Source organism: Chiroxiphia lanceolata, chromosome 1 (genome assembly GCF_009829145.1).
Source record: "Chiroxiphia lanceolata isolate bChiLan1 chromosome 1, bChiLan1.pri, whole genome shotgun sequence".
Lineage (NCBI taxonomy): Eukaryota > Metazoa > Chordata > Aves > Passeriformes > Pipridae > Chiroxiphia > Chiroxiphia lanceolata.
In genome coordinates, this window is record NC_045637.1 from 10,132,915 (window position 1) to 10,145,579 (window position 12,665).

The 12,665-nt window shown below is 49.0% G+C and overlaps 1 protein-coding gene across 1 annotated transcript in view; it reads left to right on the forward strand.

Moving 5' to 3' along the window:
- The first annotated feature begins 476 nt into the window (after nt 1–476).
- Nucleotides 477–12,665, forward strand: part of CYRIB (CYFIP related Rac1 interactor B) — a 98,090-nt gene continuing 85,901 nt past the window's right edge. Inside the window, exon 1 of the mRNA XM_032683159.1 lies at nt 477–563. The gene's annotated coding sequence lies outside the window, so the exon portion shown is untranslated. The remainder of the gene's footprint in view (nt 564–12,665) is intronic.

A 12,665-nucleotide genomic window follows, 5' to 3' on the forward strand; every position in this document is an offset into this window, starting at 1 on the left:
CACTGAGGTGCCTTCTCTGGGCACAAACCCACAGCCCCAGGTACCTCCCGGGCCAGGGTAGCTCCAAGAGAGACTGGTGGAGATGGTTGGGTTTGGTGTACACACACTTCGAGTCTGCAAGGTGTTCTGGCATGTGGCTGGACCCTTCCCATGGCAGCAGAGCCTCACCCGCGCTCAGCTGTGTCGTGTGTGCCCCCAGAGGGCAGGGCCATGTCTGACTCCTCACGAAGGGTCCCTCCTCACCCCCCGGGTGGATGCGGGGCCTGAGGGGAGGGCTCTGACCTGAGCTCCATCCTTTACCCCCGGCCCGGCGGGGTAAATAACCCCCCGAGTGCCGCTGCCCTGCGGGAGCTGCCCGGGGGGAGCCGCAGCCGCTGCTCCCCGGGCGACGGGGAGGGAGGCTGGGGGGGATCGGGGCCGGGCGCGGCGAAGGTGCCGGGGCCGCCTCTCCCTCCCCCCGCGCCGCTTCCTTTTATATCGATGCGGCACCGCCGCCCGCAGCCACAACCTGCGGCCGTGACGCCGCCGACAGCCGGAGGGACGAGGCTTCGCCCCGTGCCCAGGTAGGGGCTGCCCGCGCCCCCCGGGCGGGTGGAGCGGGGAGGGAGCGACAGGGAGATGGGGATCGCCCGAGGGAGCCGGGAGGAGCCTGAGCGGAGCCGTGGGGTGGGCACCCGTGGGGAGCCGCGGGGCGGGGAGGACCCGGGGGAGCCCCCGCCCCGCTGTTCCCCGGCCCCGGGCCGGAGGGCGCGGATCGGCGGGGCCAGCGGAGGATGCTCAGAATTCCCGGACAGCGCCTTCCCGCCGCCTTCCACGGGGCCGAGAGGTCTGTGGGGCCGCGGGCAGAGCCGCGGCGGCACAAGGGCGGCGGAAGGGAGCCCTGGCCGGGCTCTGCTTCCCTCGGTGCACCGGGACTGTGAGGCCGCCCGGGTCAGCAGGGGCCGGGGGGGAATCTGCTCATGTCTGCGAGGGGGTGACAGGCCAGGGGCGGGAGGGTCCTCTGTGCCAGCGGTGTGGCATTAACCCGCACCATCTTCAGCCACTGCCGGGTTGAAGCCGAATAGCAGCACCCTGGGCTGGTTGGCTTCAAGAGGAAACCACGGTTTGGTTCTGTAAACAAGGCGTGCTGCTCATGGCCGTCCGGGCTGGGAGCAGCAGTGACCATCTTTGGCTGGAGGCTTCTTGTGCTGCCGTCTGATGCTCAGACAGGTACCAGGCTGGAAACTTAACAGTCGACATCGTTCATGCAAATCTTGTACCCCGAAGTTCAGCCCAGCAGCCAGAAAAGCGCTGGACTGGCTGGTGAGGAGGCGATCACTTCTGCTTTGGGCATGTGGTACTTCCTCGTCTGGGCAGGGATGGTGGTGTGGTTGAGATCATGACTGTGTGTGAAAATTACCCCTCTCTTGAGCAAGCCATAGCATTTCAAAAGGGTTAGTGGTGAAACAGAGGAAATAAGAGAGAGCAGCCCCTAAACCCTAAAGATTACCTGGCTGTATGGTTTAGAGCAGAGTTACCCTTGTGCCATTTAAAAATGAACTGTTATCCCTAATACACATGACCCCAAAAGTCTTGATGAGTATGTTTATTCAGTGTTTTGTTGGGTGTGCGATTAAAAGAATAGAAAGGCCCTTTTTTCATTCAAACAAAGAAAACCCCACATCTGCACCTCAAACTGAGAAGTGCTTTGAAGAGATGTGGGATTTTGGTGGAAGTGCAATATCCTCTTTGTTTCAGTGCTTGACTGAAATCAAGCCTGGCAATGGCTGCTGCCTGTTCTATGTCAAGGAGGCCAGAACTGACGCTGCAGGGAGAGTGGGGAATGTTCACTCTGAGGGAACCTCCTGGGTGCACACAGGCACTCCAGGTCATTTTGGTGCTTCATGCTGCATGGAAGAGCTGCTCAGGGTCATCTTGCCTTAGTGAGAGGCAGCACTTCGCTGCATGGCTCCTCCTGTGCTCCCGCTCATTAGGGACTGGGAGCTGGTGCCTATCCAGGCAGTGGGATGCTCTCCAGCTGCTGTTGCAGGCAGCAGTCCCTACCTGCTGCTTTGAGCACTGCTCAGACCAGAGGCCTTGTCATTCTGTTCTCGGACAGTTGCCACCACTTGCTGTCCCAGGATCAGTGATGTGGTTCCCTCCACGGCTCAGCAGGAGGAGCCCCCCTGGTGAGCAGGACTTTCTGAGCAGGTCTGAGGCAGTGCTCTGCAGGGAGACTAGGAAGCACTCAGCATCCAGCAGGAACAGTCATGCCAAGAGGACTTTTAAAGACAATTCCAATAAAGTCCAGAACATCCGTTTCTCTGACTGAGATCGATAGTTCAGACTGCTCAGCAAGGTGCACGTGCAATGGATTTTCAATAATCTGCAAGGCACAGCTCAGGCTTGAGGAAAAAATTATTAGGCCTCGTTCTGTGCCTCTAAATATGAGCATGCCCAGCAAGGGCAGTGGAGAAGGGAGAAGCGGATGCACTGGAGCTCAGTTCCACCTCTGAGTGTGGGAGGGCACAGCCACTTGCAACTGCTATTTCTTAGTACGCAAAGGTATCAGAGGATAAATTGTGGCTAACAAAAATAAAGACTGGTGTTTGAGATACTTCCTGTGCTTGCTGGTGGAGAACAAGGCAGAGTATTTTGAAAGTAAAAGCATATTTCCTGTGAAAAACTGCTGAAGTGACGTGTGAGATCCTTTCAGAGCTGGAGGCACGGCCACAGTGACTCAGGCCAGCAGTGCTGGCACCTGGAGATGGGGCTGGCTGGCTTGCTGTGAGGCAGAGTGGAGGTCACTGAGCACCAGCGTGTCTAAACTTGCAGATAGGGAACGGCATCATGTGCTCCTCTTGCTGCCCTGGGAACAGGAAGAGAGGCTGTGTCCTCTGCCTGCAGACAGCCTTGAGAGCTTCATTAGAGACTACAAGTTGGTTTGCCAGCAGGTATAAGCAGAACTGCCCTAATTGACTAATACATGCTCTAGAGGCTCAGCAGAGACCCAGTGTGGGTCTCCAGGCTGCCCAAGCACAGATGTGATCCCTTCGTGGGTCTCAGGACTGTTTCTGTAAGCTGAAGGTCATTCCCGCAGTGCTTTCTCAACCCTGACTTAGAAAGGCTTGTCTCCGAGTTAGCTCAGTCCAAGACCTCTCCCCGTAAACTTGCCTGGGTTAGGTTTTCCTTTAGTGCCTACCATGGCTGTGGGCTTGCTTATCAGCTGAATCGCTGCCCCCACACAGACCTGCATGTTTCCACTGGGAGCTGAATCCAGCTCACTGGCTTCCAGGTGCCTTCTCTCTGCAGCAGCTCAGCTCCGAGGGAGGAGGCGGCTGGGAGCAGAGCTCAGCCCTGGCAGTCTGCTGGAACCCAGCTGCTGGAGCAGGATTTCAAATCTGCAGCCGGGCTGTATCTCACAGTGGGTAGGAAGCACTTTGCACGGTGTCTGCAGTTACTCAGCTGTTGGAAACCTTTGTTCTGTGCTGCTCTGTGTGGAGCTTGATATAGCTCGGATTTTTTTTGGTGCCTGAGTTCTATTACTGTCCTTGCTGGGTATATTTTAAAACTCTTCCATCCAGTGTTTTTTCTTTTTTTTCTTGGTTGGTTTTTGAACACTGCACATATGAATCCTTCCCTTAAGATCTTTCTAAACCAGAGATGCTCAAACTGAGTATACACGTGACCTTATGGCAATAAGTGGGATAAGTCTAATAGGTAGCTTTGGTTTTCATTCCCAGCAGTTTTTCACAAGGTGCAAGCTGCTTTTCTATCATCAAAAATGCAGTTTGTATAAAATGCTGGTTTTGCTACCTCTTTTGCAACAATGCTGTAAGATCTACTCCAGGATATCTAGTGGACAAACTCATTATTTCTCAAAGGCTTGCTGTATAGAAAGGGAAAAATATCAAATCTTCTGATAACAGCAGAAAACTAGGCATTTTATCTGAGTTTCACTAAGATATTCTTTGTCTCAGCCAGAAATAGGGCCTCCCCAGCCCCCCACATCTGCCTTGTTCCCAATCTTGAGGTCAAACCTCCTGGCCACAACCCTCTCTATTTAACAAAAAGATATAGACACAAGTTGTAATCTGTGCTATGAAAATCTAATCTGTGACCTAATTTGTTGTGATACCATGAAGAACCTGTCAGTAGCGATCACTGTAACCCGTGGCACGGATGCACTGCCGGCTTTCCAAGAGCGCTCGCTCGCCGTAGCCCCAGAGGGAGCGGTGTCATGCCGAGTGTGCATGTTTGGGCTCCTCCACTGACAAATTTGGGGAATAATATACAGACAACTCTCAGATCACTTTTTTTATCCTCTTAAAATGAAAGTGGTATAGGCAGTCTTCCTATGTGTGGAAGTGAACCTCCTCTTCTGCAGGCAATCCCTATGGAACAGGCTGGTTTGAAACGTGTGGGAAGGAAAATGAGATGCAATGAAAACTGGACAGTTTTTTTCTGTGCACGCCATAATAGCTGTTTACCTGTCCATTGCTCATTCCCCATGACCATGGCAGCAACTTGGATGCAACCCACTCACTGGGTGAGTGGTTAGAGGAGTGACTTGTCTGAATAATTTCTCACTAGTGGTAGCTGAGGTTGCATGGGCTGATTCTCAGAGGTCAAAACTGGCTGGCTTCTGGTACAGCCCCTTGAGTCAAGTTTGTTGTCCTTTAAGGAGAAAAACAAAGATCTTCTGTGGTATGTTGCTGAAACTTATAGCACCACCAATCTTGCTCTGCAAGGCTAGAGAGGGAAGGAAAAGTTTACAGGTCAGGAATACACAAGTAATAATAGTCTGAAAAGCTTGGAATTGTATTCCTAAGTCTATGCACTGCTACATCTGTCAGGGAGAAAACGTAACTGAGGAACTACTGCTCTATGAGAAACAACAGCAGAGCTGGGCTTCCATTTTGATTGTTCTAGAAATAAGACTTCCTTTTTAATTTTTTTAATATTATCTTTAAAGTGCTTTACTTGAAAGTACTAAATTAAAATGTGCAGGGGCATGAAGTCTATTAATAACTGCTAAAATCTGTGTCTGTGTTTAGTGAGACACCTTCAGTCCACTTGGATTTTGAGATTTAGTAACCTAGATCCAGTAAGATGCATATGCATGGTCTGATGCCTTCCCTGCTCACCCTCATGGGAGCTACCTGTGCTGCTGTTCAGGCATTTGCTCTCAAGACTTTTCATTTTGAGCCTCCTCTTTGTTTTCAGTACTTTGTTCCCTAGCATATATTCGGTGTATGTTACTGTAGAATACTTGCATTCCCATAGTAATTTCTGTGTTCTTTTTTTGTATTTCAGTTCCTTTTATCCACCCTGGGCACTCAGAGCTCAAGTTTCAATGTGTTATTTGTTGATTTTTGTTCACTCCAGGCTTTTCCCTCCACCCACTCACTTCCTCTCACAAATGTTTCCTCACTTCACCACTTTTTCACACCCGTTTCTAGCGCAGGGTTGCCTCCCGCTGCGGGCAGGCTCAGCACTTCATGTACTGTTCACCTTTTCAGGACATGGGGGCCAGATTCATGTACCAGAGGAGGAGCAGAGGCAGGAGAAGGTGCTTGCACGTGTGGGAGGAAAGGCACGGGGGCAGGGAGAAGGGGTCTGAGTGCAGGTGTAGTTTGGAGCAGGTGAAGCAAGGGCTTGTAAGCTGGGTAGGTGTATGGGTGGACAGAGTGAAGGTAGAGAGGGCAGATGGTTTTATTTGTGCTCATGATGGAGCACAGCACATCCCCTGTGTGTGCACAGCTGAGAGATGGCAGGGGTGGGACGTCTGAGGATTGAGGAAGGTGCATCTCCTCAAGGCAGCCGAGCCAGAGGCTCTGCTCCCTCCCTCAGCCCAGCACAGGCAGGCTGCTCTGCCACCAAGACTTGCTCTTGGAGTTTAGTAGTTCCAAGTTTGAATGTGCAATTTTGTTCTTATTTTTAACAAAAAGGTTTCTCACCTCCCCTTGGACAGCACCAGTTTCTTAACCACGCGGAGTGCATCTGGCAGCCTACAACCTGTTAAAAAGAAGAAAAAAAAGCCCACCATGAAAATAGCATGTCTGTAGTTTTAAATTAGGCAAGAGCTAAAATTAGTAGGAACAGGCATGTCTGTGGCTGTACAAACCAGCAGAGAATTAACATTCATCTGATACTGAGCAAGACAAGTAGAGGTTTGCAGCTCACACTTCCCTCGCCTTGTCCCACTCCTGTCCTTGCAGCTTCGCTTCCCTGAAGGGCTCAGTCAGCAGTTAGCAGAGAGCTGTGCAGATGCCACTAACCTTGTGCCAATACCAGTGCTACTTTCAGCACTGTGAAGTGCTAGCAATAGCCAGAGCATTTTTTACCACACTCCTTTAATTTCTTTGCTCAGCTGCTGTGAATGCAGCTTTGGAAGCATCGTGCTAAGGTCACTTGCTGTCAGAGCCCTGGATGTGGCCTGAGTCCCACGCTGGGGACCGGATCCACCCACTGTTTCCTCGGTGAGATAGGAGCCCCCAAGACACTTGTTTCCTCTCCCCAGCTGTGGTTTATTTTCCTCCACTGTAATTGTGTTGCTGTTAACGGGGCTGCAGTAAAAACCAGTCACTGAATAATTCACCTCACTAGAATAACTCTCGGGTGGTTTGGTTCTTTGCAGACTATTTTTCATTTTATGTCCTGCTGTTGTTTTCATTTGCAGCATGACCTATGCAAACAGGTTTATTGGTGCAAGTTAAAATGTGCAATATACTGGGTGAGAAACAGTGGAAATTTGCTGGTAGAAGGGAAAATTATATGAAAAAGGGATCTTGAGTTGTTGGGAAAGGGAGTTGCAGGAGGGGTGGTTGAATTATTTGGCTCTGCTGGTGGAGGTGATACATGGCTGCTCCTATTTGGGGGTGGGGGCGATGTGCTTGAGGGAGGGGAGAACAACAAGAGCCTTCACCTCTCTCCCCCTTTCCCTGGGAACTGCCTTGCTAGGCCCTGTGCCCACTGCCAGAGTTGAACTCCTGGGAGTAAATGTTCTTCCACCCCTAGCATATCCAGAGGAATTGGAGGTCACTTGGAAATCAAAATTAAACAATGCCTTAGTGAAGCTTTGAAAAGTTTACTCAAAGGACTGGCGTTGCTCCAGTGCGGTTAAACTGATGACCTCCCTCCAGTAAAATAGCGCAAGAGAGGGCTTTGGTTTGGCTGTCAGCAGCCAGCAGTGGCTGCAGAGCTTCATCCTGGGTGGCAGGGCTGGATTCACGCTCCTCGCACCATCCTCCCACCGGAGCAGCGAGAGCTGGACTGCGTCAGGCACGTTGCTGCCCGGCAGGGATTGCACTGGAAGCTTGTGAAGTGCTTGGGCTGTTTCAGGCAAGGGGAAGGGATCACCCCAAAATGGGAATGGCCGCATGGTTGTTCTGTGGAGGACCACAGCAGCCCACAGAGGACCTGGAGGTGCCTTATTTCCCTGGGTCTCATCTCTTCTGCACTGCCCTATGGAGGGACAACTGAAGCCTGTCTCTGTGGGCCTCATCCAGCAGCGTGCTCCTGGAAGTGGACAGCTGCTGCCATCAGGACAGAGTTACATGATGGATGATTTATGTTCCCTCCAACTCAGTGTTTCACCAGAGACACAGAGACACAGGGTAGTGTCAATGGGAGTATCTCTGTGGTCTGCAAACTCCAGGGATGATTTGGGTTGTCATGGTGGTGGGTCTGGACCAGTCAACAAAACTCAAAGAGAAAAAATAGGAGCCCTATTCTCAAGACTGTTCTGGCAGTTCCAGAACAGAGCAGGGCAGATGCTCCTGCCTGTAAATCCTAACTCCCGGCTGAAGGACTTGCTGAAGACCAAATACAATCTCCCACATTAGTGGGTCTGTCTGGCATCTTGCTTACGTTGAGGCACTAAGAAATATTTACTGTATGTTAGTGTTCTCATGTTAGTGCTCTCTGAGTATCACAGATATCCACTGGCAATGGCCTACAGCAATCCATCAAACAAAAACGAAGAAGCCACTCCCATCTCTATGTAAGGGTTGGAACCAAGTTTCTTTTCCAGGATTACTGCCTTGAAAGGAGATGCTTTTAGGAGTGGCTCAAAGTTGCAAATCTTATACTAGGACTTCTTGTGCTCAGAATCCACAGCTGATATATCCTGGTTACTGGCATTACTATAATTGCATTTAGGAGCAAAACTTGCTTTAGATCCACTTGTACCTGTTCCAGGCCTGCTGCCCCATTGTGTGCCTGGACATAACATGATTCACAACATCTCTACAATACATTTATGTATTGAGGTATGAATGTACCCGGGACCTTTAGCTGCTGTTCATAAAAAAAAAAATGGTCTTTTAAAGTTGTTGAGGTTCTGTTTGGTCTGTCATCTTTTTCTTAAAAAATGAACTACCTGTTGTGAGAAGCAGTCAGTGGGTGCACTCAGAACTCTCGTTCTGTGAGAAAACACCACCTGAGTGGTGACTCTTCCCTCCCTTGTGCTTTTGCATGGGGCTTCCAAGAGATCATGTAGCTGGTACAGGACCAGTAAATTTATCCCCCTGCAGACTCCTGCAGTGTGTCAATCAGTTTGAGGAAGCAAGAGAGGAGAGCAGGGGCCCAGAAGGAGAATACTGTGCTTGAGTGAGCATGTAGAAAAGGACTGATCCTGATAACCCTGTGTGCTTGCTGATCCAACTGGCAGGCCAGAGCACTTTCCAGAGCACTTGGAGAGGTCCATCTGATTCAAGGCCACCAGAAAGATTGTGGCTTATCAGCACTTTGCCCAATGCTGCACAGAGTTGTTCCTGGGCAGTTGTTTTCACAGAGCTGGATACAGTCATTTGTATACTGCACAGCATTTGGGCTTTTCCTCTTAACTCTGTTGGGCACTCTCGTACATGTGTCTGTGAGGGAAGTTGTGTTCTCAGTCAGCACCAAACTGGTGTAACTTCCCCTGGGCAGCAGCTCCCAGAAATGCAACCCCTTCTGCACCAGCCCTGCTGAGGAAGGGGAAGGGCAGAGGCTGCTCTGCAGGGGGACTTTGGCAAGGAACTTGCCTTGTGTTTTTTCTCCTCCCCTAGTTCCTCATGCATGAGATGATCCGAGTCCTCATGCTCCCCCTGTCATGTGACATTTCACCAGCTGGGGTGTCTGCAACAGGGAATGCTCATGTCCACTCAAGAGGAGACATGGGCTTCCTGTGAAATCCCCCTGTGAAGTAATAGCACACACCCCTTCCGCATTACTACCCATGTGTCCAGCATGCCCCAGCCTCTCATCAGCCCTGCTGCTAGGAGACTTTGAGAGGCAGTCAGAGGTGTCCTTGCTGCTGGGGGAAACGAGAGCCAGGCCCTGCAGGCCCTGCCTGCCAGTCCCCTCTCTTGGGAGATGCTCAAGTACAGGGGGACGGGAGGCAGGTGAGCCATGTTTCTGCCTCCAGTGCCCTGTCTGCAACCATGGCAGTGACCCCCAGGCCTTGGTCCAAGGGCAGGTGCTGGTAGTTAACAACCAGCTGAGACCCAGCAACTTGCCAAGTGATCCTTCCCCAAAGTTACTTCATATCTGCCTTACCCTCTTCTGCAGGATAGAGCTCAGACCAACACTCAGGCTTTGCTGGATTTCACTAAAGTTTGACCTACGAGGAACTCGTTATCTGTCAGGCAGCTGTGGATGTGTTCTAAATGTTTGTTTAGATCATCTTTCTCATAGTGTGCTGAATAATTTCTGAGCTGGAAGAGTGGCCAGAGCATTGACCTGGGAACAAATTAAGCAACCCTCCCTTGGTGTGTTTTTTGTTTTGTTTTGTTTCTTGCACTGTTGGGCTCCAGTCCTACCATGCATTTCACTGACATCAGTAAAACACTGACAACTCCCCCAGGTGGAGCTCAGCAGAATCAGAGCTTTTCAGAGAGAGAAGCATATTCAATAGTGCAAAAGACATATTTTCAGAGGTTACTGAAACTCTGTCCCTTATCCCAAAGCCTCCTTTTGCCCTAGACACTATTATTGCAAGTGCAATAGGTGAATGGAGGTTCCAGACCCATGAGAGGATGTACTAGTTAATACAGAAAACTAGAAATTGTCCTTCCTCTCTCTGATGTCACTTTTATCCCTTGAGTGTACAGAGATTAAAAGATAGTTGATGAGCATACTAAACATTCATGGCACATTTCTTTTCCAGTATCCAGCTGACCTCAAATCTAGAATGAAATAAATTTGCATTTGTTTCTAAAAGTGTCTCATTTTGTGAATCAAAATGTCAACACATTTGAAAATGGTCCCACATGAGACATCTGTATCTCTTGGATTTTAAATTGCTGGATCAATGTCTCATTAGTACTAAGGGTGTTTAAAGGACAAATGCTCTGCCTACTGCAGAGAAAATTTACCCCGAGGTATGACATTTCACCTGCCTCTGAGTATAAGATTGTTGAATATAATGGACCAGAATAGCAAGATTTGCACATGCTAGTAACAGAAGCGGATGAGCAGCAGATCCCATTACAGAAAACCTTTCCTCTTTTTTCTCTCTCCTCATTTTTCAGCCATTGTAATGGCTCTTTGTAATTTATACTACTGCACTATTCAGAAGCCTATGGCAGAATTTGGGCACAGTTTAGTCGTGTACCATATGAGTGGATAAAGAGAGCCCTGAAGAGCTTCCACTCAAAAGGGCATGAGGAAATGAGAGCAACAGGGTACATCCAAGGTCTTGTAGCACAAAGTGCCAGCTTCACCAGTTCCTGCACTGGACCACAGACCTACGAGCCCCATCACATGCCCTTCTGGTGGCAGCTCTGCTGAGGGACAGGGCTGTGCCACAGCTTGTCTCTGCCCCTCAGCGTGGCTCTGTCCTGAGGGAGTCGGAGGACAGTTGGCAAGTCTCGACCCCCTCCTCCTCAAATGAAAAACAGAGGCAACTGGGCCGAGCTATCAGCAAAATAAAGCACTGCAAATAATCTGAACCCAGGGGCACAGTGAACTTGAGCTTGTGCTGAGACATGTTTACCCGAGGAGGTGCCAACATAACCTAGGAGAACATACCATAAAATTGCACCATACCGTCCCTCCCTTGCGCTATCACAGAAACCAGATGCCAGGATGGAAAAGCACCGGGAGATGAATAAAAAAAGCTTCAAGTGTCAGAGAGCCCTCCTCAGCCCTACCTTCTGCTGCAGGCCATCTATGCTTCCCAGCATTCCCTGGTCTCCTGCCAATTCCCATCAACAGCTGTGGTCTGTGGTTGTAATGCTCAGCATTTGTCCCTCTCTTCTCCTAGCAGACTTGCACCAAAGCTGGATGCGCAGCATGCAGCAGTTTGGGAGTCCCAGGACCCCCAGAACTGTCCTCCAAGCACGAAATCAAATCCTTCTTTACTCTTTTATCTTCCTCAAGGTCTGAGACATTGTAAATGTGGGTTTGTAAGGTTTCTGGGCCCTTTGGATGGAGGTTGTGAAGAAAGGTTATGTAGCACAGTGCTTTGCAATACATCATTTTCTTTCTTTGAAAGAATAGGAAAGTGTCAGCAGTAAATCTAAAGCTGGATTGCCAGCCCAGAAGCCTGCTTACTGCATTTTGCAGATGTGTTCTTCACTCCACCATGCTTATTCCAGTTTCTGTTTCTATGTGTTGCTGTTGAGACTGCAAGTTTGGGTAGGAGCGGCTCCAAGATGTAAGCAAGTGTCTGTTAGGAATCTCACTCCCTGTTTCAGGAGGCCCCAGAAGTTCATTAGATGTTTAATAGCTTCCAGTCACTGCTGTGCTGGATGGACTTGAACTGGTGATCAAGGGAGAAAGGTTCTCTCACACATTTACTAACCCTGAGGCATCTGTTCCCCAGACATGAATTTATCTAATTCCCCTAAACCACTGATGATCTGCCCTGAAATGATACTCCCATTCCCTTAGGAAATCCCTTGGGTTGATATCAAGTAGATAGTTATTTTTGGATTCTTTCCCAGAGAGAGTGCACTGTATTGCTCTGAACCCCACACACCAAATAAATATATCGTCCTACTGTAGCAAAAGTCCAAAAAGTTTTATTGAAGGGGAAACAGATTATTAATAATTAAGAGTAGTTCACTGTATTGGTTTTGAGCCAAGTAAAGCTAGTAGAGCTTTTGTTTTATAACAGAGATAGAATTGTAGAATATGAGACTGAATTCATTGCAACATTTAATGCAATGTAAAATCAATTAATGAATTGCAAGGGTTAACTGCATTAAAGTGAAACAGGCAGCTCACAAGAAATGTATTAAGCATTTTTAAAGATCACTAAAAGCAAACAAAAACAAACAAAAAAACCCCTTACTGACTAGTAAATGCCTGTATGCTTTTCCCTGAGAGAGAAACTCGTATGACCATATTTTTATTCTTTTATCCTAAAGCTCTGGATGCACATGTATACACATGTATACACATGTATACACATGTATACACATGTATGTGTGTGCTTTTCCCTTAGCACCTTTCAGAATTAAATAAATCCTTTATAAGAAGTTGATAAGTGATTAATTCTAACAAAATTCTCCCAGGGCTGCCTGTAATACCCTGTGGCAGGGGTGGACTATAGTGAAGAGAGACCAGGCTTCAACAAATGTTTTCGTAAGAAAGGCCATAAACAAGGAGAGTTCCAAACTGCTACATGTTTGGATCACCCCATGTTGTTTATTGCCTACTTAATTACAGTTTCTTAATTTAAAAGTATATTTTCT